The sequence below is a fragment of the Oryctolagus cuniculus genome, chromosome 15, assembly GCF_051225735.1.
Source record: "Oryctolagus cuniculus isolate XC-2025 breed Fujian yellow rabbit chromosome 15, ASM5122573v1, whole genome shotgun sequence".
Taxonomy (NCBI): Eukaryota; Metazoa; Chordata; class Mammalia; order Lagomorpha; family Leporidae; genus Oryctolagus; species Oryctolagus cuniculus.
The window spans coordinates 39,807,610-39,834,728 of record NC_142881.1 but is presented as its reverse complement, the minus strand read 5'-3'; the positions used below and the strand labels follow the sequence as shown (position 1 = coordinate 39,834,728).

Genomic DNA, 27,119 nt, shown 5'->3' with positions numbered 1-27,119 from the left:
TCACTGATAAGTTTTAAATGATATTATTCAACATAATTCATATGAACAGATTAAAGAAAAATAATCACATGGTCACAATAATTTATGTATCACGGCTGTAGTCATGCACCACATAACAATGCTTTGGTCAATGACAGGTTACATACCCAAGATAGTCCTCTGAGATTATATTGCCTGCTGACTTCAACATTGCAGCCACACTGATTTGCCTAAGAATGTATTGCCTAATGACATCAGACTCTTCTCGTTTTGTCTAAGTGCACTATATGATTGCACAACAACCAAAAAAATCACCAAATGATGCATTTCTCAGACTATATCCCTGTCCTTAAGTGATGTTATCATATTTGACAAAATTCATGGCATATGCATGATAAAACCATAAAAATTCTCAGAAACTTAAGAATAAAAGGGAATATTATCAATTCAATAAATAGTATCTACAAGGAACCTTCAGCTAACATCAACACTGATGGTAGCAGAATTCTTTCCCTTAAGACAGAATAAATAAGGCAAGGATGTCTACTCTCACCAATGCTTGTGAACCTATTAGTATAAGTTCCAGCAAGGCAAACAGGAAAATCAGGCCCCTAAAAGCGAAAATAAAAGCATGCAGTTCAGAAAGGAGGAAACAAAATGGTCCTTTGTTTATAGATGGTATAATTGTTAATGTAGAAAATTCCAAAGACTATACAAAAAGGAAAAAGTGCCAGAGCTAATAAATGGGTTCAACAAAATCACAAGATATAATGTCAACATACAAAAATCAGTTATATTTCTGTATAAGAGCAATGATCGTATGAAAATGAGACACATTCAATACCACTTATAATCACACCAAATTTAAGCAATTCAGTTTAAAGCTAACAAAACACATACTAGGGCTGGCACTGTTGCTTAGTAGGTTAAGCTTCTGCCTACAGTGCCAGCATTCCACATGGGCGCCAGCTTGTATGCCAGCTGCTCCTCTTCCAATCTAGCTCTCTTCCATGGCCTGGGAAAGCAGCAAAGGACGGCCCAAGTGCTTGGGTCCATGCACCCACATGGGAGACCCCAAAGAAGCTCCTGGCTCCTGGCTTTGGATCCACTCAGTTCTGGCCATTGCAGCCATTCGGGAAGTGAACCAGCAGATGGAAGATCACTCTCCCTATCTCTGTACCTCGACCATTCAAATAAATAAAACACACACACACACACACACACATACTAGATTTTTTTCCTGAGAACTACAAATGCTTCTGAAGGAAATCAATGATCTAAATAAGGGACCAGCATTGTGGCATGGAAGGGTAAAACCAGTGCCTGCAATTCTGGCATCCCATATGGGTGCCAGTTCATTTCCTGGCTGCTCCATTTCCAATCCAGCTCCGTGCTAATGGCCTGGAAAAAGCAGCAGAAGATGGTGCAAGTGATTGAGTCACTGCCACCCATATAGGAGACCTTGATGAAGCTCCTGGCTTTGGCCTGGACAGCCCTGGCCATTGTGGCCATCTGAGGAGTAAACCAGTAGATGGGAGGTATCTCTTTCTCTGACTCTCCCTTTCTCTGTAACTTTGACTTTCAAATAAATCTTTAGAAATTATCTAAATATATACACAATGTTTATGCATGAGAAGACTGAATTTATTAAACATGTTGGTTCTCCCCTAATTGATACTCAGGTTTAACACAATCCATAGCAAAATCCCAGTAAGGTTTTTCTTGATGCAGACATAAACAATTCTAAACTTATATGGGAAGTAAAACAGACAACTTCAAACAATTTGGAAAAGAAGGATGCAACTTGAGGGATCAATTTACCCTAATTCAAGACTTATTATATGGCTTCAGCTTTCGAGATTGTGTGGTCTTGGTGAAAGGACTGACATATAGGCCAATTGAAATGAACAGAGACTCCAGAAATAGCACCACATATGTACTACTTACTGCTCAGAGCACAAAAGTAATTCAATGGAAGAAACAAGCTAAGCTTTCTGTTTGGTAGGCCAGATAGGTTCTTCTGCAGGAACTTAGCGCTGCCATTATACTGCAGCTACCACCATCAGTAATGTATAAAAAGATGAGCATGGCTGGGTTGCAACCAAGCTACTTACAGAACAGATGCAGATGGGCTCTGGCCATAGCCTGTGGTTTGGTGACAGCTGCTATGAAAAGCTCCAAATAAAGCATTATTTTTTGTGTTAGAACCTTCGGCTCACAGATAGCAGAGCAGCAGAAGAAACTGGACTTAGGAGACCTGGCTTCTGGTTATGTCAATGATACCAATGACTGTGTTGTTTTAGAAAAATCTCCTTACTCCCATAGACTTCCTGATTGTGAAAAGAAAGGATAAACATCAAGATATCTTCCAAGATCTGAAGTGATTAAGTATTTTTTTCTCACATTGTGAAACCTGAAAACAATTTTATAATCACAAACCATTAAGGTTTCCATTCAGCATATAGATCATTGGCATGGATCACTGGCCAACAAAAATGAGTGTTACGTCTTTATTAGAAAGCAAAAATATATGCTGAAATAAAGAACTGATAGGACTTTGATGCACAAATTTATTTTTGGCATTTCATATTTTATCAAGCTTGCCTATCAGTTTCCCAAAAAGTACCCAAGTTCTTTAACATGCAATTCTTTAGTTCTAATTTTCTTGACATTTCATTTAAATATATATTTAATACATATATACATATAAATATGTATACACATACACACATATATAATTACTGTGGCATGATGTTTTAAAGTTATCTTACCTAATATAAAATATTATTTTGGAAAAGGAGTTCAAATATATCACTGAAAGTGAACACAGAAATTGTTAAGAAGTAAAATGAGCTACCATCAACTATACATTGTAATAGAGATATTATTAGTGGTCGTTACAATGCTTAAGGAGAGAGGAGCTAATAAAACACATGAATATAAATGTTTGAGGTTTTAATACATATTTAATCATCTTCTTAAAGACAAACAAAAGAAAAATGTTAAATAATGAGCATTCTATCGCTGGAAAAATTTGATAAATATCTGATGAATGCCAAACATGTTATTAAGAAAATGTACACATTACATGAGTTTGAATTTATAAACCCCAAAGATAATTTTCAGTTTCATAAGTTTATAAAGTCAATAAAACTGTGAATTCTACTTTTTTAAAGTGCTAACTGAAGCATTTTTAAATGTTCTTTGCAGGCCAATTACAGTAGGAAAGACTCAACAGATGCTAAGGCATTAATGAGAAAAATAAAAAGATACAGGCCTTGTAAAAGACTGAGAAAACATTTTTACAGATTTTCTCAGTGAGGAAACAAGAAGGTCCAGAGTCCTGACTCACTTCCATCACACAGCTGGCTATGGGCAGAACTTGAACTAAAGCATATACTTGTCAGTTTTTAACTTACTCACTCTGCCACTTTGAGTTTACATCGAGAGGAATAACATAAGCACAATAAAAAAGCAGATAGACAAGGTCTAAAGGTTGTACCATAAGCTGAAAGTCAGGGCTTTCTTCAAGCCATGTACACAACTAGTCAAAGCATGTTGCCTGCGAGAGGTAAAAAGAAGGGAGGTAATGAAAGAAAATGCAAACATTATTTTTTTTCTTTTTTTTTTTACCTTTTATTTAATGAATATAAATTTCCAAAGTACGGCTTATGGATTACAATGGCTTCCCCCCGATAACGTCCCTCCCACCCGCAACCCTCCCCTTTCCCACTCCCTCTCCCCTTCCATTCACATCAAGATTCATTTTCGATTATCTTAATATACAGAAGATCAGCTTAGTATACATTAAGTAAGGATTTCAACAGTTTGCTCCCACACAGAAACATAAAGTGAAAAATAATAGATGATTTTTTTTAAATGATGATGAAATCAGATCAGACCTATTGTCATGTTTAATCCCAGTGAGAGTCAAGTTGGGAATTGATAATTTCAGAAAATGCAAACATTATTAAGCAACAGGAATATGAAGGTACATCAATGAGTTTGTGGAAAAATGGAATTAAAGTATATGTTCATTTCGCCAGGAAAAAAAAATCAATGCATAGTGAGTCTTCAAAAGATTCATTGACAATGTGTATCATGAAAAAGACTATGCAGGGATTTCAAAAATTTTTTCATCAAAATAAACTTATCTTTTCATTTAATTTTTTTTATTTTTATTTTTTATTTTTTGACAGGCAGAGTGGACAGTGAGAGAGAGAGACAGAGAGAAAGGTTTTCCTTTGCCGTTGGTTCACCCTCCAATGGCCGCCACGGCCGCCACGGCCGGTGCGCTGCGGCCGGCGCACCGCGCTGATCCGATGGCAGGAGCCAGGATCCAGGAGCCAGGTGCTTTTCCTGGTCTCCCATGGGGTGCAGGGCCCAAGTACCTGGGCCATCCTCCACTGCATTCCCTGGCCACAGCAGAGAGCTGGCCTGGAAGAGGGGCAACCGGGACAGAATCCGACGCCCCAACCGGGACTAGAACCTGGTGTGCCGGCGCCGCTAGGCAGAGGATTAGCCTAGTGAGCCGCGGCGCCGGCCTCATTTAATTTTCTATGAACTTTTTGAGGTACCCATGCATCTGACATTAAGCCTTTTAAACAACAACAAAAACTAACAGTGCAGAAGGAAAGGACCATTCTATCTAGTCTCTTGACTTGGAGGAAAAGAATAGTGTTAAGAAGGGTCCTGTATTTCATTTTTTATTTAGCAGACATTAGCTGGAGTTTGCTGATGAACCTTGGGAACACAGAGGTAAGCATGAAAACATGGCTGCAGTCCTTTAGGGTAGTTCACAAAGGAGATCAACTTTTCATGTAGTTCGATTTTAGAGAAAGCAGAGGTCTTCAAGAAAAACACACATCATTGAAGAATAGCAAATAAATAAATAAATAACCTTGCAGAAGACAACTGTGTTCATCTGAGGCAAAGGGATGAGATAGAATAAGCCATGCAAAGCGGGAGGAAAGAGTTTTCTAGCTAAGGATACCCTGCTCTGATACTGTCTCTTCTAACTTCTCTGAAGACTGGTGCATCTTCAATCTTCTCAATTTTCATCATCATATTTGGTGATTTTATCTTAATCACTGGCCCATATCCAGGCCCTGTCTCACCACTGAGCTGGAAGCCATTGTGTTTGATCACGTGTTTCCAGTCTCTACTTGTAGCTTAGGAGTCATTTCAAAAACGATGGTTTGGTGAACCAGCCCTCCAATCTTCTGTTGCCTCCGTTGAGTATACAAGCTGTCTTGGCACCCACTAGTGTTAGCAAGTGAAGCCAAAGTGGTAAGGAGAGAAGGGGGAGCCATTTAAGCTAAGACACAAAGGCTTAGTATTTAGCTGTGTGTTAAAGAAGAAAAACAGTATTCAAAACAAATGAAGCTCTTCCCTATTTAGTGTTTTGGGCTCTTAACAATTATCACTGAGAAACAGGTGATTTTTACTCCATTCTTTATACTTTCTTAACCCAATTCTTAAAAAAATAACTATATACACACTTGGTATTAGGGTAATCATTAAAAAGAAGTATTTGCCAACCTGGATCACTGGAAGAATGGGAGTGATATTAGGGAAGGCTATGGTGTAGACATTAGTTTTCCGAGGCTAGAGTTGGTTTCACATCACTCTTCCACTTTGTCTCACTGGATACATGTAGCCAATGAAATCTTGCAATAATTTGAATGAGTCATTATGGAAGCAAAGGACAAGAAACTAATTTGCTCCCTTTTTTGAAATCTTAAGAAAATGATTTTGCCCTTCAGGCAAAATAACCCATTTTTTAACCTAACCACATCCTTCACTGGCAGCTTTTTGTTGCAAATCCAAAATGCAGTAATAAAAACAGTGAATAGTTCAACTCTCAGACTAATTTACAATGACGGTTTTTCTGATACAAGGGAAATGAAGAAGCAAGTAGAATCTTTGAACAGCAAATTCCCAATTATGTTGTTTACTTGTATTAATTAAACAGGTGCCAGGTAGTTCTCATAGTAGCACCTCTGAGGCCACTGTTGTGCATAATTACTTACAGTTGTGAAGTGTTAGCTGTTCTCAGTGAAAGCACCAATACAAGCCCTGATTGAGAATCTAGTAGGCACACAGTACAATTCTACTTGGACTCCCTGAGGAGTTACTAGTTTTGAGGCACCTATTCTATTTCGCGAAGTTTTGCTTGTTAAGAAAAAGTCTATTCTGGAAGACATCAAACATTCTACTGGCAAAATTATTTTCTTTTGAAAGTCTTAGTCCATTGTTCCACTACCATTCTGTATCATTCCCTTCAAAATAATACTGACGTCATGTGTATAAAAGAAATGGCCCAAGCTCATGGCGTAAACTATTCTAAGTTTGTGATTCAAAATCTGCAGCTTTTTTTTAACTTTTATTTAATGAATATAAATTTCCAAAGTACGGCTTATGGATTACAATGGCTTCCCCCCCCATAACGTCCCTCCCACCCGCAACCCTCCCCTTTCCCACTCCCTCTCCCCTTCCATTCACATCAAGATTCATTTTCGATTCTCTTTATATACAGAAGATCAGTTTAGCATACATTAAGTAAAGATTTCAACAGTTTGCTCCCACACAGAAACATAAAGTGAAAAATAATAGATGCTTTTTTTAACTTTTATTTAATGAATATAAATTTCCAAAGTACCGCTTATGGATTACAGTGGCTTCCCCCGCATACCGTCCCTCCCACCCACAACCCTCCCCTTTCCCACTCCCTCTCCCCTTCCATTCACATCAAGATTCATTTTCGATTATCTTAATATACAGAGAAAGGTACCTCCTTCTTTAAAGACCTGTTCTTTCCACTGGGATCTCACTCACAGAGATCTTTCATTTAGGTGTTTGTTTTTTTTGTTTTTTTGTTTTTTTGTTTTTTTGTTTTTTCCAGATTGTCTTGGCTTTCCATGCCTGAAATACTCTCATGGGCTTTTCAGCCAGATCGGAATGCCTTTAAGGCTGATTCTGAGGCCAGAGTGCTGTTTAGGGCATCTGCCATTCTATGAGTCTGCTGAGTATCTCGCTTCCCATGTTGGATCACTCTCCCCTTTATTTATTCTATCTGTTAGTATTAGCAGGTACTAGACTTGTTTATGTGCTCCCTTTGACTCTTAGTCCTTTCATTATGATCAATTGTGAACTGAAATTGATCACTTGGAATAGTGAGATGGCATTGGTACATGCCACCTTGATGGGATTGAATTGGAGTCCCCTGGTTTGTTTCTAACTCTACCATTTGGGGCAAGTCAGCTTGAGCATGTCCCAAATTGTACATCTCTTCCCTCTCTTATTCCCACTCTTATGTTTAACAGGGATCACATTTCAGTTAAATTTCAACACTTAAGAATAACTGTGTATTAATTACATAATTAAACCAGTCATATTAAGTAGAACAGACTAAAAAACTACTAAGAGGGATAATGTATTAAGTTGTATTTGACAATATTTCATTTCTGAGCCCCAGAATCTAATCAAGTTCTTGTCTTGGGTATCATGTGGATACCTCAAAATCAACATATGTAACAGAGAATTTATTATCTTCAATATAACCATTCTTCACTTTGATTCTCTTATTTGAATAAGTCTTTTCCTTATATTTCATATTCAGTTTTACTATCTATCTATATCTAGAACCCTTCCTGCCACCCATTGCCAATTCAATTGCCCCAGTCCAGTCTCTCATCATATCTCATCTGAATAATTTATAATAGTTTCATTAATAGTTGCTTTTTTTTAACTCAAGACCCTTTCTCCATCAGATATCACAGGATTTATGTTTGTAACTCATAGATCTAAGCACATTACTAGCATTCTCATAGTTCTTTAATGGCTCCTCATTCTTGCAGACAAGGTCTAAACTCCTTTGCTGGCTTACACAACCCTTTCTAATCTGGCTTCCCGATTCTTTTCTTACCAGCTAAAATCTCTAATACTTCCATGAAGACTTATTTTCAAATGCCTCCACTCGTTCACATCTCTATGTCCATGCACATTTGGGTTGACATTTATATAACATCATAATCCCTGCCTGTCCATACATAAAATATGGATAAATGAATATATGAAAATATATATGAGGTTTACTTGAAACATTAAGGGGTTATTTTTTACTTCAAAAGCTTTCCAACATCACCACCCATTCATTATTACAGTAGACCAAGTTGCTTTGGAAATTTGATGTTTGACTAATGCTTCCATGTGGGGTTCCTTAAAGGCAGTTTTATGAGATTTTCTATAGAAAGACACAAGGGTAAATGAAGAATATATACAGATAAGCAAAGATAGGCTTAATTTATTTATTTTTTAATTCAATTTATTTGTTTTAATTCATTTATTTATTTGACTTCCTAAACTTTACAATTTCTAAGATGTCACATGTAGATTTTGACACTGTTCATGTTGGAAGAGGCTTCAGATAAACAGTCTGGTGCTTCTAGATGTGGCATGTGAGAGCAACATCCAGGTTTCTTCCAATGCTTCAACTCAAGCAGCAATCTTTTATTTGCTTCATTTATTTGATAATGGAGCTGCATGCAAAATTGCATTTGGTAAAAATATTTTTAAGTCTAAAATAGTAGGATCTACTCTAATTCCTTTGATTTATAGATGAAGAATATCAGGCTCTGAAAGATTAAATAATTCTTTGTAGTTAGCTATCTAGAACCTTCCTAGATCTTCCAGTGCCCATTGAAAGTTAAAGGGGTATACCTAGGTGTGGGTTTTAGAGCTCAATTACCTGAATTCAAACTCTATGACTGACACTTGATTTGGGAAATATAGATCCCTTTTGGCCATCAGTCCCCTTCTCAAAAATGGTTTTTGTATTGGTACATGCCTATTTATTGTGAGAAGAAAATGGATTACATAGGAAATGTCCAGCACATAGTAAACCCTAAAAAATATTACCTACTGTTAGTGTTTCCATAAAACCCTTTTCTAGTTTATTAAACTCAAAAACTTCAGGATTAAGCAGTATGTTAGCTTCCTATCTCTGCCATAACAAATTACTACAAACTCAGTGGTTTAAAACTGGACAAATTCATCATCTTAAAGTTCTCACTGGATTATAAATTCAAGGTGCTTGAAGGCATGCTTTCCTTCGTGAAGAGCCAGGGGAGCCCAGACGTAATTTTTTCCTTAACGTTCCCAGGACTTGCATTCCTTAGCTTGAGGCCCCTTCCTCCATCTTCACAGCCAGCAGGGCAGCACTATTCAACCTTTCTCTCACGGACTCGCCTACTATTCTTTTTTTCCATTCTTATAAATAAGTTTTATCAAAGCATAACTTACAATTACAAATTTATATGTAAAATTTGGTGAGTTTTGACAAATGTGTATCATCACATAACCACCATTCCTGTAATCATGATATAGTGCATTTTCATCAGTTAAAGTTCCCTTTTTTGCTATTTTCAAATTCTCTGTTCTTTATTTTTTATTTCCACTATATATTGACAAATCATACTTGTATATATTTATGGGGAATGGTTAAATCAGGCTAAGTAGCACTACCATCTCTTCAAATATTAAACATTTCTGTATTGAGACTTTGAAATTTACTCAGTGATACTAAAATGCACCATACTCAGTTATTAGCTATATTTTTACACTGTAAAATTGATCTAAAAATCAAATAATTCACCTATCTAACTGAAGTTTTGTACCCTTTAACTAACTTCTCTTCATTCCCCTCACCTCAGCCCCTGGTAACCACCTTCTATGCTTCTATGAGTTCAATTGTTTCGCTACACACATAAGTGAGAACATGAGGTATTTATTTTTTTGTGCCTCAGCTTATTTTTCCAGTTCCACCCATGTCACAGTGACAGCATTTCTTCTTTTTAGAAGATTTACTAGAAAGGCAGAGTAACAAAGAGGAAGAAGGAGGTGGGAAACAGAGAGAGAGAACTTCTATCCACTGATTCATTCCCTAAATGGCTGCAATGGCTGGCCTGGGCCAAGCTGAAAGCAGGATTCAGGATCTCCATCTGGGTCTCCCAACATGGATGGAGGGGCCCTAAGTCTTGGGTCATTTACTGTTGCTTTCCCAGGAGCATTAGCAGGAAGCTAGATCAGAAATGGAGCAGCCAAAACTTGAACTGCACTTATTTGATATGCTGGCATTGCAGGTGGCAGCTTAACCTGTTACACCACAACACCAGTCACCCAGAATTTCTTCCTTTTTAAAGCTGAGTCCATTGGGTATATAAACCACATTTTCTTTAGACACCCATCCTTTAGTGCGCACTGAAGTTGATTGCATTTCTTGGTGATTGTGAAAAGTCCAACAATGAACAAGGGAGCAGAGATTTGTCTTTGACATACTGATTTCAATTAAATACCCATAAGTGGGATAACTGGATCACAAGGCAAGTCTGTTATTCATTTTTTTGAGAAACCTTCATACTGCTGCCCACAATGGCTGTAATAATTTACATTCACACCAACAGTGTGTAAGAGTTCCCATTTCTCCACATCTTCACCAATATTTGTTATATTTTTGTCTTTTTCATTGTAGTCATTCTCATAGGCATTAGGTAATATCTCAGTGTAGTTTCAATATTTAGTGTTGTTAGTCCTTTCTCATGTACCTTAGCCATTCATATTTCTTCTTTTGAGACAGATCTATTTAGGTCCCTTGTACATTTCTTAATTGGATTGTTTGTTTTCTTTCCATAGAGTTGAGTTCCTTACATATTCTGGATATTAACTCCTTGCTAGGGACTGAAAATATTTTCTCCGAATCTGAAGGCAGATCTCTTTTCTACTCTGTTAGTTGTTTTCTGTGTTGTGTTCCACTTTTTTTTTTTTTTTACCTCTTTTACTTGTATGGACTCTTCTGTTTACATTGGGCTCAGAAAATTCAAGATAATCTCCCTATGCCTAGATCCTTGATTTAAGCACATATGCAAGACTTTTTGCATCCAAGGTAATATACTCACATGGACATATCTGGGGAACCTCTGTTCTAGTATTTTGAATATAAGAGTTTCTGTAAAAGGAGGAAATATTTTATACTACATATACCTTACTGAAAGACAATCATAGTTTTAAAAATTACTAGGTTAACCAAACCAAGGCACTCAGACCTGACTTAACTGAAACATCTGGTTAGGAATCTGCCCCTTGGCAATCCATTGTTTGATCAGATCAGGGCTATATGAGAGAAAACAAAGAAGAAAGAGGGTGATTTTCTGATTGTGTGGCATGTAAGCACCCTAGATAATTCAAGATCTTTTTCTAACAGTGAAACAAAATGACAAATGTTCATCCAAATCCATGCAGTCTGCTTCCTACACACTTGTCACGGGCATGGGAAATGCCCCAGTTTTTCTCTCCCTCTGTTGACTGTTTTAAATTAAACTCATTAGCAGCCAACAACAACAGGAGTTGCGCCAACAGGTGCTTCATCCTACACTCCTATTTCACGTCTCTTTTTTAGTCATTACACCTGGTTGCTCTGGAGATCCTCCAGAGAAGGCATCTGTTATCACCATCTCCCTTGAAATGCAGGCCCATGGTTGTTGATCTGCAATTATGGAAGAAAATTCAAACTTCCCTGTCTCTGTTGTCTCATGGCTTTACCACCATATGCCAAATCAAATTACATCTCACAATTGGCAGTTGAAAGAAATGAAGAAATAGTCAGCAGGGAAGTGAAATAGCAAACTTGCCTACTTATCTCCTTGACGTAGTCTGATTTTGACTGTTGCCAACATGGAAAGCAGGTATTTTTAAAGGCTCTTGGAGGCCTCTTCTGAGCTCATGCCTTAGGCACCAAAATGTAGATCCATGTACCTAAGCCAGAGTGAGAAGCATGCAACAGAGCGCCCTTGAGGTTCTGAGAATGAACTAAGCTTGGGAAGAAATAACAAGTAGAGGAGAAAGAGGTGAAAATGGAAAGTAAAGTTATCATCTGTCCATAGGTATGATAAGATGGGTGTGCAGGAAAATAACTAGTGGTGTTTGTTAAGTCTTAGACCTAAGAAGGAAAAGATGAATGTTAGCCCATTTCCAGCTAGTAACTAGATGAAACAGTGCTAATGGTACAAGAGTCTGGCTTGTAGAAGCCATTTCTTCACTAAACTTTAGTTTCTGAGTTCTAATTATCCAATAACTGGAAGGAAACAATGATTTCCATATGCCACACTTTTTAAAAAAAAAAAAAAGATACACAGGTAACGATCGAAGTCTCCCTCCACTGACTCAGATCTTGTATCACTCCAGCATCATCAGTGTGATCCTAAGATCCAACGGGATATGTTCTGGCACAAATGAGGGCTAGGCAGGTTTTGTTTGTTTTTTACCTTCAACACACACATTTTCTATGGCTGTTGTAACAAATTACCACAAACGTAGTACTTACAGCAAGACAAACTCATGATCTCACAGTTCTGGAGGTCGGAAATCTGTCCTGAGTTTTATGGGGATAAAACCACAGTGGCGAGATGCCTTCAGTCCTCCTGGAGGCTCGAGAAGAGAATCTTTCCTTATCTTACCATCTTCTACAGGCCATCACACCTTACATCCTGGTTAGCTCCATCTTTAACGTGTGGGGGAGGCTGAATCCAGAGAGGCCTAGAGGAACTTCCTAAGCCTGCCTCAGTTTGAAAACCTGTCTTTAAGTTTCAAATCCCTGGCAGTAAACAACCCAGCCCCAGGCGCTCTTTGCCTAAAGATCACTGAGGTGGTATAATAGGATTGGCTAAAACCCTTTTTCGTCACATCACCCCACCCCTTGCCCACATCCGCTCTGTACCGCAGCTTGATAAACACCTCCCTTTTACAATAAAGTGAGATCCTGCTTGGACTCCCCACCGCATCTGATTGTCCCCCGAGGTTCAAGGAGGCTGAGTGGCGGGTGGTGCACTTCCCTTTCTCAGCCAAGGCAAGCTGAGGGCAGCCTGCCTAATTCCCTGGCAGTGAGGAGGAAGAGTCACCGCACAAAGCACATCAGTCCAACCCCTGCTTCTGTTATTCTATCTCCTTTTTCTGATATACACCCTCTCGCATCCTCTTTCCTAAGGACCTTTTAATCACATTAGTGCCCACTTGGGTAATCTAGGCTAGCCTTCCCATCTCAACACCCTTGATGAAACCATCTCTACAAAGTCCCCATGCTGGATAACACAACGAGTTCCCTGGTTCTGGGAATTAAGACAGGAACTTTCTCAGCTGACCATTATTCTGTCCAGTACAGATACAATTTTCAATCAAGACTTTATGCTAGAATTTACAAATTCAAAGACCTACCAAAAAGCAGGCAGCTAATATAAATGAGTGTAACAGACCCAGGAATTGTGGACATAGATGTGAGTAGCATCCTGAAGCATTCAAAAACTTAAAACCATATGTAATTACTGCGTGGGTGAAACAAAAGATGTCTGTCTGCTTGCCTATTGGAAAGCTTCGTTCTATACCTAACTTTTGCTGTGTGTGAGCCTCTGCTGTCACGATAAAGGAAGAGACTGTTAAATGGCTACATGCACGCTGCAGTCAATTACACATTGACTTGAATGCATGCAAGGCTAACATACAAGAATACACTAAAAAGAAGGGTGGGATTCAGAGGCTGTGTTACCTGAGACAACCATCGAGGACTATCTGGAAGAAATGGGGCAGGAAGGAAACTAACCATCTTAGGAAATACAGGATAAATTAATAAAACATGGTGAGCCTGTTCTTAGCAGGCCCAGAGTTATCTGAACTAAAGACAGTCATTGACCACTAATGTTTGAAAGTAGTGACAGCAGCTTCCTATCAAGAGTTCCAAGGACTTAGGCAAAAAGAGTAACAATGTCACATTTCTGTTGGACTTCATGTTAAAGGGTTTCTTCCAGCCACTGAGGTTTGGGATGTGTTGTAAGAGAAAGGAATTTGACCCAACTTGTAAACACATGTATTTGGCTTTGGTAAGAACAAATTCATCATTATTTAAGGTGTCCTAGGTTAGTAGACATATTCTGAAGCCTGCTTCGGGAATCAGAAAATCCATCTAAGTTTTATAAAGATTTAGAATGAGGGCCTTGAAGAAATGATTTTAGGAAACCCAGTGTCCATGTCGACATACACAGTATGATAAACATGTGGCAGACAGAAACAAAAGAATTATGAATATTGTTAGTGGGGAAGTCAACTGTGGCATGCATACAGGGAGCATCAGAGTTCAAGGAACATTCTAAAGAGGAGAGGGATGTGCGCTTTCAAAACCAAAGTCAACAAACAAGTCCATGGGATGGATGGGGTAAGGAAAGGGAGAGCTCCATGCTGAGTAGGAGGCAGAAGTTGAGAGGAAGGAAATTTATTTACAACAAATCTAACAGGACCCCGCGTGTGTGTGTGTGTGTGTGCGCGCGCACACACATGCACATTTTATGGAGAGAATAAAGAGACAGGAACTGCTTTATTGAATGTACTCAAAAGGGATGAAAATATAAATTAGCTTTGTTTTGTTATTCTGTGCCAATGCCCTCCAGCAACGTTGTCAATCATATTCTTGCTTCTGGATGAGATCCCAAAGGCATGAATTAGCTTTACCCAGCACCCTCACATGAACAGTCTCTTTTGGTACTGCATGCCCAATTCAGTCCAGACACTTTGATAGCAAAGCCTTATTCTCTTGTATAAGTTAAACCTTATTCTCTGCCACCCAAGGTCTGGCTTTGTTTTGGAGATCTGCAGTAGGGATGATCAGCCTTTGAACTTCACTCTTGCTATCTCCCTATTCTTCTCCCTAAGCTGCATCTGGTTTTGCCAGAACTTAAGAGGATGGTAGAGAAGAGAGATGAGGCAGTCAAGTGTGGACTGATTTGGTTGCCCCTGACGTTGGTGGCCATTGAGAGAGCCCTCTCTTCCACTTCTCTCTCCCCTCTCCATAGAGTATGTGTGCTGAGGTCTTCAGAAACACCTGCTAATGTTGATCTCTCACCTTCTGCCCCCTTTTCAGAGAAGATTCTGCCCCCTGATCCTCTCTCATCACTGTGGACACTCCCCTCAATCTCAAAATCCAGGGACCCACCCCTCACAACTTCCTCAGGGAATGTGCATGCCATCTCAGAAGATCCCTTGGAACAGAATCTTTCAAGATGGCCCAAGTTCAGCTCCTTCATCAGTTTACATTTGGTACATGTCTGGAAGAGCAGGCAATTTTGAATATGACCTTGTGTCTTGGATCTCCTACCACAACTGCTCCCACTTTCCTTTAGCGTGTTTAGGTATAGATGAGGTTCCTAAGTATCAGTGAGCAGGTGCCAAGCTTTACAAGTGCTTTCCGAAAGCATTTCACAGTACTCATGACGTCAGAATTAAACATTTTCTACTCTGCTCTTCCACACTCTCCTGTAGTCATCCATAATCTTAGCACTCTCAGCTCAGACGATATGACAGCTACTACTGCTATCAATGTTGGATACTCTCCTAGAACTCTCTGATGATGAGAAAAGCCATATTTAATGCCCTGCTACAGAAATAGACACAGAAAGATGAACACATAGATACAGATAATAGAAACAGATAAATAGATTCTCTAGATAGATAGATAGATAGATAGATAGATAGATATACAGGTACATAGATACATATTTTTCCATTCTGGTGTGGCAAGGTGGAAATAAGAAACTAGAGCCCTAGAATTCAAGGAAGAGAGGGGGAAAGTAGAACTCTCTGAGAGCTGATTAATAAGAGGAGAGGCAAGAAACTTCTATAACTGGATAACTGATACTTTAAAATATTAGTTGTTTCTGGATATGGGCAGAAATTCCATTATTCTAAAATCTTCATGACAATCCATCACCATGTTAGTACTGAGTTATTATAGCATTGCTTTGGATAAGGAATACGAGTTTTCATTTCCATGGTGGAAAGACGGGATGAGACAAAGTAGAAACAGGTGAGCTGTAGATGTTTAAATTGATTTCTGGTGTTTCTATTCTGTACTATTGGTCTATCCACCTGTTTTTGTACCAGTACCAGGCTGTTTTGATTATAACTGCCCTGTAGTATGTCCTGAAATCTGGTATTGTGATGCCTCCAGCTCTGTTTTTGTTGTACAAGATTGCTTTAGCTATTTGAGGTTTCCTGTGCTTCCATATGAATTTCAGCATCATTTTTTCCAGATCTAAGAATAATGTCTTTGGTATTTTGTTTGGTATCACATTGAATCTGTAAATTGCTTCTGGAAGAATGGACATTTTGATGATATTGATTCTTCCAATCCATGAACATGGCAGATTTTTCCATGTTTTTGTATCTTCTATTTCTTTCTTCAAAATTTTGTAATTCTCATTGTAGAGATCTTTGACATCTTTGGTTAAGGTATTTGATTGCTATTGTATCTATTGTGAGTGGGATTGCTCTTAGAAGTTCTTTCCCAGCCGTGGCATTGCCTGTGTATACAAAGGCTGTTGATTTTTGTGCACTGATTTTATGTCTTGCTACTTTACAAACTTCCATGAGTTCCAATAATCTTAGTGGAGTTCTTTGGATCTCCTCAATAAAGAATCATATCATCTGCAAATAGGGATAGTTTGACTTCTTCCTTCTCAATTTATATCTCTTTGATTTCTTTTGCTGAATTATCTCATGATTTTCAAACAAGACAGACAAATATATAAATTTGTGGAAGAGTTGTCAAGCTTCTAAATATTTCACAATTATTAAAAAGTGGAAGTATGACAACACAGAAATATTTAAAGACTTAAATACACGGAATAATCCAAGCATAAACTACCTACTAGTGTAATTTGCCTATTTAATTAATAGTGGCAGAAGCCTGAGGAATAGATTGGGCAATTTTCCCTCCTAAATCTTTTGAATCTTTGGGATTTTATTGCTTCATTCATTCCCTGACCCAACTTCCATTGCTCCAAGTTGCCTCACTTAGAGCCCATGGTTTCAATTTCACTTTTTATAATCAGACAGAAGTAGATATAAATAAAATGACTTACTTTCCCAATAACATGAAAGACTCTTTCAGAGATCTTTCTTCAAGGTGAAGGACATTGTGCAGAGCCACATTAGGTAGGTCCTTGTCATGATTTCCTGCATTACCATGTTTGGGCAGGCTTTGCAAGATTTGATCCTTGTGGGCCAAGATCTCATTTTTTTTTTTTAAATTTCAGAACTTTGCCAATTGACTCACAAGTGTGTTGTTCAGGTTTACCAAACACTGATTTGTAAACTAGAAAATCAGTTTGTTGATTGACAGTGATTCAGATTCAGCTACCATTTGCTTTGAGCATACTATGTATCAAACATTGAACTTGAGTCTTTCTCACCAACAATCTCATTTAATCCTTCTGTCAGTAGCCAGTGGATGTCCCCAAAGGAAAGCCTTTTCAAGAAAATGACTGTAGTTTAAACAATTTCCTAGAAACAGAAAGAGAAAGAAAATTGGGTGATCTGTGGAGATAAACGTATAATACAATCCTCAGTCCAGACCTACACCTGCTGATGAAACCAGTCCTAATGAGAAAATTCAGCCTCTTCATCATGGGTGTGCTAGACCCTCATTGGCCAAAGGCTTCTCCTACTCTCTTCATTTTTGCATGCTGACACTTTCTGCCCCTCCCTAACATCTTATTCCTTCACTTAAAGCCAGACTGCCTCTGGAGAAAGGATCCAAATGCAGCATGCTTTCCTTAACAAAGCAGAACATTCTCCATCTCTGAAAGAAACACAAAGTCTTTCTGGAATCTGATTAATATCACTTTCTACAGTAGCAGACTTGACAGTTTGCTTCCAAAGGAGATCTCTGGAGCCTTTCCTCTCCGATGCTGAGAGTGAAGTAGAAGACAACACATGTCCTCTTTGCAGCTCCAGGTGAGGCACTTATGCAAGGGCATGTACTAGGTGGGTATATAAAGATTAATAAGGTACATCACCCTCCAAGAACTTGTTGCCCACTGGGGAATACAAACATGTAAGGAAACAATTTCAGTCACTTAGCTAAAGGTTAATTGAAGTTTAAATATGGTACCATGAGAGAATTGAGGTTTGGGAAATTGTGTCTTTATGGCAATAGAAAGTATCCCAACTATAGTGATATTTAAGCAGTTTCAAATTGAGAGCAGATGTTACTACACAAGAACAAAGGGGGCAGCAGAAGGGGAAGCTATTGAAGAATGTTTAAGGAGGGCAGAATGATCAAAAGCATAAAAATGTGCAGGAATTTTAAGAAGGTTTGAGATTCTTGGTATGCCTAAAGCAGTAAGTAGAAATGAGGCTGCAAATCAGGCAGGTTCAAATCAAAACTGACTCCCATTGGTAAGGTTAGAAGTTTCAATTATATTCAGCAGTCAATAGGTATGTAATTTAAGCAATGTAATATCATTAATATATTAGAGTTTTTAAAAGATGGGGTATTAGCTTTTGCTATTACAAGAGAATACCTAGACAAGCTACTTTTAAAAGACAGATTAATTTTGGCTTATGGTTTTGGAGTTTCATAGTCCAAAATCAAGTAGGTCCCAATGAGGGCAATGATTGGCAATCAGAGTTCTTGTGGAGTAAGGATCACGTGGCAAGCCAGATAGCAGAGGGAGAGGCTAGGCCCCTCTCAGGCTTTTATAACCAACTTTCTTGTAAGATCACTTTCCAAGGCAGACCTCCAGTGACCTAAGGGTCTTTCATTAGCTCCATCTCCTAAACACCATAATTGGATTAAACTTCCACCCTCCGATTCCACTAACCTAGGACTTGAGAGTTTAAAGTCTTGCATGAGCTCAAGAGTTAAATCATTTTCTGCTATAACAGATGGATCTGATAGTACTATGACTTATTTGTTGGAGTTATTTTGTTCTGTAACTGCTAAATAAAATTAATATGTAGATGAAACTATTATTTTAGGAAAGTATATTCTATATAAATGTTTTAAAACTATTATTTTGAAAATATTATAATTTTAATTTTATACATTTTTTTTACTTGACAGGTAGAGTTATAGACAGTGAGAGACAGAGAAAGGTCTTCCTTCAGTTGGTTCACTCCCCTAATGGCTGCTACGGGTGGCTCTGCTCCGATCCAAAGCCAGGAGCTGGTTACTTCCTCCTGGTGTCCCATGCGGGTGCAGGGACCCAAGCACCTAGGCCATCCTCCGCTGCCCTCCTTGGCCACAGCAGAGAGCTGGACTGGAAGAGGAGCAACTGGGACTAGTACCCGGCACCCCAAATAAGACTAGAACCCGGGGTGCCGGTGCTGCAGGTGGAGGATTAGCCAAGTGAGCCAAGATGCCCTGGCCATCTTCTTCTCTTATACATAGTCTTTTCTGATATACCAATAGCTTGCTAAATAGTATGTACCTTGGTTATAATGGAAAGAGGGCTGAACCTTAAAACAGAAATTGGCAATGAGTCCCTATTCTTTTTGTTAGCTGTGTATCCTTGGGCAAGCCACTTTTCTTCTGTAAGTCTCAAATGTCTTATCAGCAAAAGGGAGATACTGATACCTTCTGATTTGTTAAAAAACAAGCCGCCTTGGACCTAAAAGGACTTCATAAAAGTATAGAAATGTGTGTATATGGGGCCAGTGCTCTGTGGCGTGGTGGGTAAAGCCACCACCTGCAGGGCCAGCATCCCATGTGGGTGCTGGTTCGAGACCACTTCTGATTCAGCTCTCTGTTATGGCCTGGGAAAGCAGTGGAAGATGGGCCTAAGTCCTTTGGTTCCTGCACCCACATGGGAGACCCTGAGGAAGCTCCTGAATCTTGGTTTCAGATCGGTACAACTCCGGCTATTGTGCCCAATTGGGGAGTGAACCAGGGGATGGAAGACCTCTCTCTCTCTCTGCCTCTCCTTCTCTCTGTGTGGCTCTTTCAAATAAATAAATGAATCTTTTTAAAAAAGCATGTCGGTGTAATATTTTATATATATTATATACACATATACTAAATATATATATATGTACCCATATTAAATGTACATACAAACATTTTTTTCCTTCTTCCTTCAGGATTGACAACCAGGGTTTCCAGCTCATTATATCTAGTGGGATGTGTTCACAATCCCTCAGTCAACTTAGATGACTGCCTTTCTTTTCTAGATGAAAACCACTGATGTTCAGAGAGTGATAATTAGTGGTGGAACTAGAACTGAAGTCTAGATTCCTGGGACTGTGTACTTTTCTAATTCGCAAAGAGTTTCCTAGGATGGCTTCATAACAAGCTGAACCTACATTCAAAACGAAGACTTATATGACAATGTGTATGTATGGAAAGCAATTCTGATCAGGTTCTTTGGTACAAAGGGGATTGGTTTGTTGTTTAAAAAAAAGAGAAAATGTGATGGTTAGGAGAGAGTAAAACATATTCCCACTTCTCCCTCAAAGAAATTAGATCTCGTCCTTATCACAAACTATACTCTAAACTGTAAGATTATTCCTGGTGCCATTTACAGGTTAAATATTGATTGTTTGAAATGGAAGAAGCCATTTAATTGAATGATAATTCAGTTAAACAGAAATATGTGGATTCTGGTGCTGTCTCATATGAACTTGGTGATGGAACTGTCAGTGGCAAGACTAGCTAAATTTGACAAATATAAGACATAAAAACAACTTCTCAAAGAAGTAAACAGAGTCCCATTTATTAAGAATAGATTTTTGCATTTTCTCATTAACATTTCAAGACTAAAGTGAATAGAATAAATGTATTTAAATAGATCATTCAGGTGGAAAGGGGAAATTTATCTGTTAAAAGTATAATTAAAATTCAGACTAAGAAGTATCATTTCAGAAAAAGTGGGGTACAGGTCATCAAACTGATCTCTTGCTTAAAATACCAGAGGTACTGAAAACTACTGAGCTGTAATTTTAAAAATCTCCTCAAGAGAACAGAAGAATCAAACCCAGTGTGATATTAGTAGTTCCAACTCTAAGGAAAAACGTGAAATCTTAAAAGAAAGCATAGCACTGAAACTGCTTTTGCTCCTATGGCATGTTCCAAACCAGGCAAAATTTAAACTCCAAATTTGACAGATTTTTGTAGTAAAAAGAAAGATGCCAAAGCCTAAAACTCTCCCATGATTAAAAAGACCAGAGGGGGAACCTCCTCAAGTGAGGATGGGACCACAGAAGACAAAAATGAACTGGAATTAACCATATGTCCCCACCATAGTTAAGCCCACTCTGAAGAAGGCAGGCATACAGGTTAAAATTGATTGGATTTGTGAACTGGAAGACCACGCCTTCGCCACGCCCCTGTGTGACCTCCTGCCCCTATCAGATGCCTTTGCCTCACCCCTGTGTGGTCTCGTTCACCCACCTGGCCACCTACCAGCCAATCAGGTTAATTAACCACTCCCCTTTGGAAGTGGGTTAAAAGCCAGACAAGGTGGGGCCTGGCCTGGCTCTTCTTCCCTGGCCTCTTGTCAGGAAAGGGCTTATTGTAGCCCCACACCTCCAGGGTGCATGGCCTTTGGGCCATGTGCTCTAGGCTTCCTGGCCCAGATACAGGCCTAGTTGCTCTTCCACGTGGCCCATTCCTGGTGCTTGGTATGAACCCCTATTTACCTCTCTCTCTCTCTTAAATAAAGCTCTCACTCTCCTATGCATCTTTCTCACTAAAAAAATGCTTAAAACGTACCATGCTACCTTGTTTATCTGTGCTGGTATTTAGAATTCTTTTCTAAATATTAGGCAAGAACCCTCTTGGGCTTATTAATATCGGGGATTTAGTAATAAGCCCGTGGTGAAATCGTAAGGCACCCCAAATTCCAGTAGCACATGTGGCACCCTTGATAGCATTCCTAGGCAACTTTAAGGGGCCACATTGCAGTGTAAATTTCAGGGAGTCTTCTCCGATTTCAGCAACCCAAAGGGGATTTCAGGGGAACTTTCACTGCATACAGGAATAAAAACAGATGAAAAAAATGCTGAAAAATAAATAGGCATAAGTCACTTGGTAGGTATATTTTCATATGTAAATCATAAAAAGTTGGACATCAAGTGCAAAAAAAAAACCTCACATTAAAGAGACCCCAGAATAGGATTTGTCCTAAAGATCTGACAGAATGAAAACAAAGCCTTTCTGGAGAAATGAGTCTTCATATCAAGCCTCTGTGTTTCATGACAAATATTGTCAAAGACAAAAAGTAAACTAAAACTGACCACCCATGAAAATGTGCACATGAAGCAAGCATCAACAGAAACAAGAGACAACAGGAACAGATCCACAATGACGCGTGGCGCTGGAATTAAAATACTTGGTTATAAATCAACTATGCTTAAAATGATGCAGAAGTACACACTTGATGATATGTACACAATTATAATCTATAAAAAGTGATGTAGTAGACTTGAGAAAGAGCCAACCAGAGTGTCTAGGCTTTATAAATAAAATAACTAAAATTGAAAACTCGAGGTAGGATTTGACAGCAGATCAGACAGAATTTAAGAGAGGACCAAGGAAGAGGAATTGAGAATAAATAAAAATAATGGAAGTCAGAGACACATGAAATTGGAAAAAAATGACAGCAAGTTTAAGACTCTTTGAAAACTGACTTGGAAGGTGTAATGTAGGTTTAATCAGAGTTCCAAAATGTAAGCAAAGAGTAAACAGGACAAAAGCAATCTTTGAAGAAACAAATGTTGAGAATTCTCCAGCACTGATGAGGAATCCAAACTACAGAATCAAGAAGCCCAAAAAATCCAGAGCAAGACATATTTAAAACCCACCACATTACGCTAGACCCTTTATGATGAAACTGCAGAGACCTAATAAGAAACCAAAAACGTGAAAAAACCAGACTAGATCACTTTGAAAGAGGTATTAGTTAGTTCACAGTCTAACTTCCCAACAGCAACAACAGAAATCAGAAGACAGTTGAGTAATAGTTAAATTGGCTGGAAGTAAATAGGCAACAACCTAAAATTCTAAGCCCATGAACAAATATCTTTTAGGATTGACAAGAAAACAAAGACATTTCTTCAGATGAACAAAATAACTGTTCAGTCCCTCACCAAAAGTAAACATAAAATATGCAAATCAAGTGGAACGGAAGTGATCCCAGATGCAAGGTTTGAGATGCAAGAAGACTTGAAGAGCAAATACAACATCAAATGGTAATTATGCAAACTTGTCATTCCCCTTCTCTATCTTCCATTGTTGCTGTTAAGAAATCTCTACTCCTTTGAAGTCAACCATCTTTGTTCTCTGGATAATTTCAAGACTTCCTTTTGGCTCTGTTGTTCTCCAGTTTCATTATGATGCTAGTGAATGTGGATTCCTATTTTTTCTATTTGCTGCACATCTGGCTTCTTGAATTTGCAGATTAGTGTGTTTCAGCAGTTTTGGAGGAGTTTCAGCTATTATCTTCTTGAAATTTTCCTCTGAATGTATTCATAACACATTAGTGCATGTTGCATAAGAAAATGTACACATATCCAGAATATAAGAAGAACTATAAAAACTATTTAAGAAACCAACCCAATTAAAAATAAGCAAGTGATTGGAGCAGACACTTCAGTGACTAAGATGTGCAAATATCCAATATTTATGTGAAAAATCTCTAGCCATCAGGGAAATTAAAACTCAATTGAATACCACTACTCATGTATCAAAATGACTAAAACTAAAAGACCAAACAGACCATAAAGTTGGTGAGGAGACAGAGGAACTAAAACCCATATAGTCAGTTGGAAGGGATATAAAATATTTTTAAAATTTTTATTTATCTATTTCATTTTATTTGAAAGACAGAGATCTTCTACATGCTAATTTACTCCCCAAATGCCAGCAACAGCTAGGCTGAAGCCGGGGCCAGAAACTTCATGAGGGTCTCTCCTGTGGGTAGCAGAGACCCTGTACTTGAGCCAAATACCTTTTGCCTCCCAGGGTACTCATTAGCAGGAAGCTGGATCAGAAGCATAGTAAATAGAACTCAAACCAGTACCCTGATATGCAGGTGTCCCAAGTGATAACTTACCCGCTGTGCCAAATGTTCACAAAGGAATATAAAATATTAATGTTTTGGAAAACAATGTGACAGTTTCTTTGAAATTAATATAAAACTGCCATATAATACACTCTTTCACAATTATCCAAAAGAAATTAAGGCATATGTCTATATGTCGCTCCCCCTCTTCGCAGAGGAACGACACAGGACCCTGCGCTGTTCTTTTGTCTGCTCGGCCCTCCCCGAGTTTGCTGCTGGTTCTTCCCGGGTTGGCTGCCGTCCCTCCACCTCCGTGGAGGGGCGGGCCCCCCTGCCACTTTCCCCACTTCCGCGGGGGAGCGGCACACCACCGGCCGGCTCTCTCGGGGGCTGCACAGGTGTTCCTTCAGAAAGATGTTCCTTGGTGCATGTTGTCTCTCTCCTCCTTTATAGTCCTCTTCCACCAATCCCAACTCTGCTACCCACACGCCGAGTATGCTGCTCTCCTCCAATCAGGAGCGGGATCAGCTCCTGCAACTTGTTGGTTGAACTGGAGGCAGCTGTGTAGAAGCTGTTTACTCCTCTCCCAGCGCCATATTGTGGGAGAGCAGGTGCATAGAATAAGTCTTAATTCCAGTAACTTAGTCTAGTCTGAGTTGCTCCCTACATCTATACAAATATGTTTGTGATTATTCATATCAGCTTTATTTATAAAAGTGAAAAACTTGGAACAGTTCAAATATCTACACATAGGTAAATAAATAAACAAATTACAGTATGTCAATACAATATTACTTTGTAATAAAATAATAAAGTACTTATACATGTAACAATATAGATGCATTTTAAAATTATGGGGAATAAATCAGATGAGGAGTCCATAGTGTGTGACTCCATTTTTATAGTTTTATAATATGCAAATTAATCAATATTAACTGAAATGAGACAAATAGTCACCTAGAAAAAGAGTGGAGGGAGAAATAGATGGCAAAGTACACTAGGAAACTTTTTGGGGAGATGGCAATGTTTAGATATTTTGATTGTGGTGATAGTTTCATGTGTGAAAATTAATTAATGATACACTTCAACATATGGGATTTTTGTATATCAATTAATTAGGAATTTTAAAAATAACAAAAAGAAAAAGGAGATTTAGAAGTTGAATGGGGTTGGAGGAAAGACAAGATATGGAATTATCTGGTCATACCAGGTTATCCAACAATAGAATGTGAAAGAACAAAGAGAACGAGAGCCTTTCAGTTGGTTAGGAGTTATTTTCAAAAGACTGAACTGAATGACATCTCAATTCTTTCTGGCTCTGATTTAGAACCTATGATCACTATCACTGCAGAGGCTGACACATTCCCAACATTCTGCATACCAGAAGAGATTTCCCATGAGTAGTCATTTTTCAAAACACCAGCTGCCTTAACAGTCTATTACTTGTATTCAATCACACTGACATAAAATTAGTATTCCTTCTGTTCTACTTAATTTCACATGAATTCTTCACTCTTTGAAGCAAAAACAATGATTTAATTGTCCTAGTCATCTACAATTATTTTAGTAAATTTAGATTCTTTTTAATGCTTACTGATGTTATTCAAAAAAAAAAGGAAATGAGATATTTGGTCATGCAAGTGGATCAGTAAATTGGAAAGGCCACTTGTACATTAAAGTGCAATTAATATGTCATTTATTTTCCCTTTTTAATAGGAAGAATAAAAGCACAATGAAAAGTAGTTGTAGTGCTTCCTTTGAGTTTTACATTTTGGTAAAGTTAATAATTAGAATTCTTTTTTTTAAAGTTTTTAAAATTTATTTGAAAGGCAGATTTACAGAGAGGCAGAGGCAAAGAGAGAGAAAGGTCTTCCATCCACTTTTTCACTCCACAGATGGCTGCAACAGCTGGAGCTGTGCTGATCTGAAGCCAGGATCTTCCTCTGGGTCTCCCTCATGGGTGCAGGAGCTCAAGCACTTGGGCCATCATCTACTGCTTTCCCAGGCCATAGCAGAGAGCTGGATTGGAAGTAGAGCAGCCAGGACTCAAACTGGCGCCCATATGAGATACCAACATTGCAGAAGGCAGCTTTATCTGCTATGCCACAGTGCCAGCCCCAATAATTATAATTCAATATTTAAGCTTTAAATTCAATAGACATTAATTTTTTTCATGAAATCTATACTAAAATCATTTAGCCTTTGTTTAAATCTTGGTATTATAATGTAGTGGTACTATATTACTCTGTATATTTTTAAAAGAATATCAGAGCCGGCTTATAGCATAGCAGGTAAAGCTGCCACCTGTGATGCCAACATCTCATACAGGAACCAGTTTGTGTTTCTGGCTGCTCCGCTTCCAATCTGTCTCTCTGCTAATGGTCTGGGGAAAGCAGCAGAAGACGGCCAAGCTCTTGGGCCCTGCCACCAGCATGGAAGACCAGGAAGAAGCTCCTGTTTCCAGGTCCAGCCTTGGCCATTGCAGCCATCTGGGGAGTGAACCAGCAGATGGAAGATTTCTCTCTCTCTCACTCGCGCCCCCCCGCCTTGTCTCTATCCCTCTCTAACTCCAACTTTCAAATAAATATTTAAAAAAAAAATTACAATGTTGTATATGAGCTTACTCCACAAAGTCTACGGAAAATAAGTATTATTTGCAACAAAATTATGGATAGAGTTGGAGATCATTATGCTAAGTGAAATAAACCAGATACAGAAAGACAAATACCACATTTTCTATAATTTTATCTAAATAGTAAAAAAGTAGAGATGCCATATTATTTATTATAAAGATTTTTATAAATATTGTCTTGACTGAACTATAACACTTGCATAATGCTATTTCCTTCTTTCCTCATTATCTTTCATGAATTCTATCATTTAATATTATATCTACCTTTGCTTTCAAAATTAGTATGTGTACATATATATAAGAATATTCACATATGAAATGAACACACAAAATATTAAAACTTACTAAATTTATTGTTCTCATTTAACTCTTACTTTTCTGTATTTGAAATATTTTAAAATAAAATATAAAATGTATATTATAAAAAATTGAACAGATTTCAAAAACCTTTGCACCAAAATAAACATATTTTAATTCCATTTTTCCCATGGACTTTTTGAAGTACTCTTCTACAGATTACATAATCATGTATCTTTTCAATAGTGGGGAAAAAACTGTAAATACATGCACTACTAATTTGAATGCAAACAAAAAATTCCAATGCTTTATTCTCTTATTATATTTTGTTC

At 38.2% G+C, this 27,119-nt stretch overlaps 1 long non-coding RNA gene across 10 annotated transcripts in view; it reads right to left on the bottom strand.

Annotated features, from left to right (window-relative positions):
• LOC127484148 (uncharacterized) overlaps positions 1 to 27,119 on the bottom strand; it is a 298,348-nt gene that overhangs the window by 102,741 nt on the left and 168,488 nt on the right. For 5 of the 10 annotated variants that reach the window (XR_016222144.1, XR_016222143.1, XR_016222140.1 and 2 more), the window contains one exon: positions 16,946 to 17,358. The exons of the other annotated variants lie outside the window; for them this stretch is intronic. This is a non-coding gene — a long non-coding RNA (uncharacterized LOC127484148). Of the gene's footprint in view, positions 1 to 16,945; positions 17,359 to 27,119 lie in introns of those variants that run through there. 10 annotated transcript variants of the gene reach the window in all.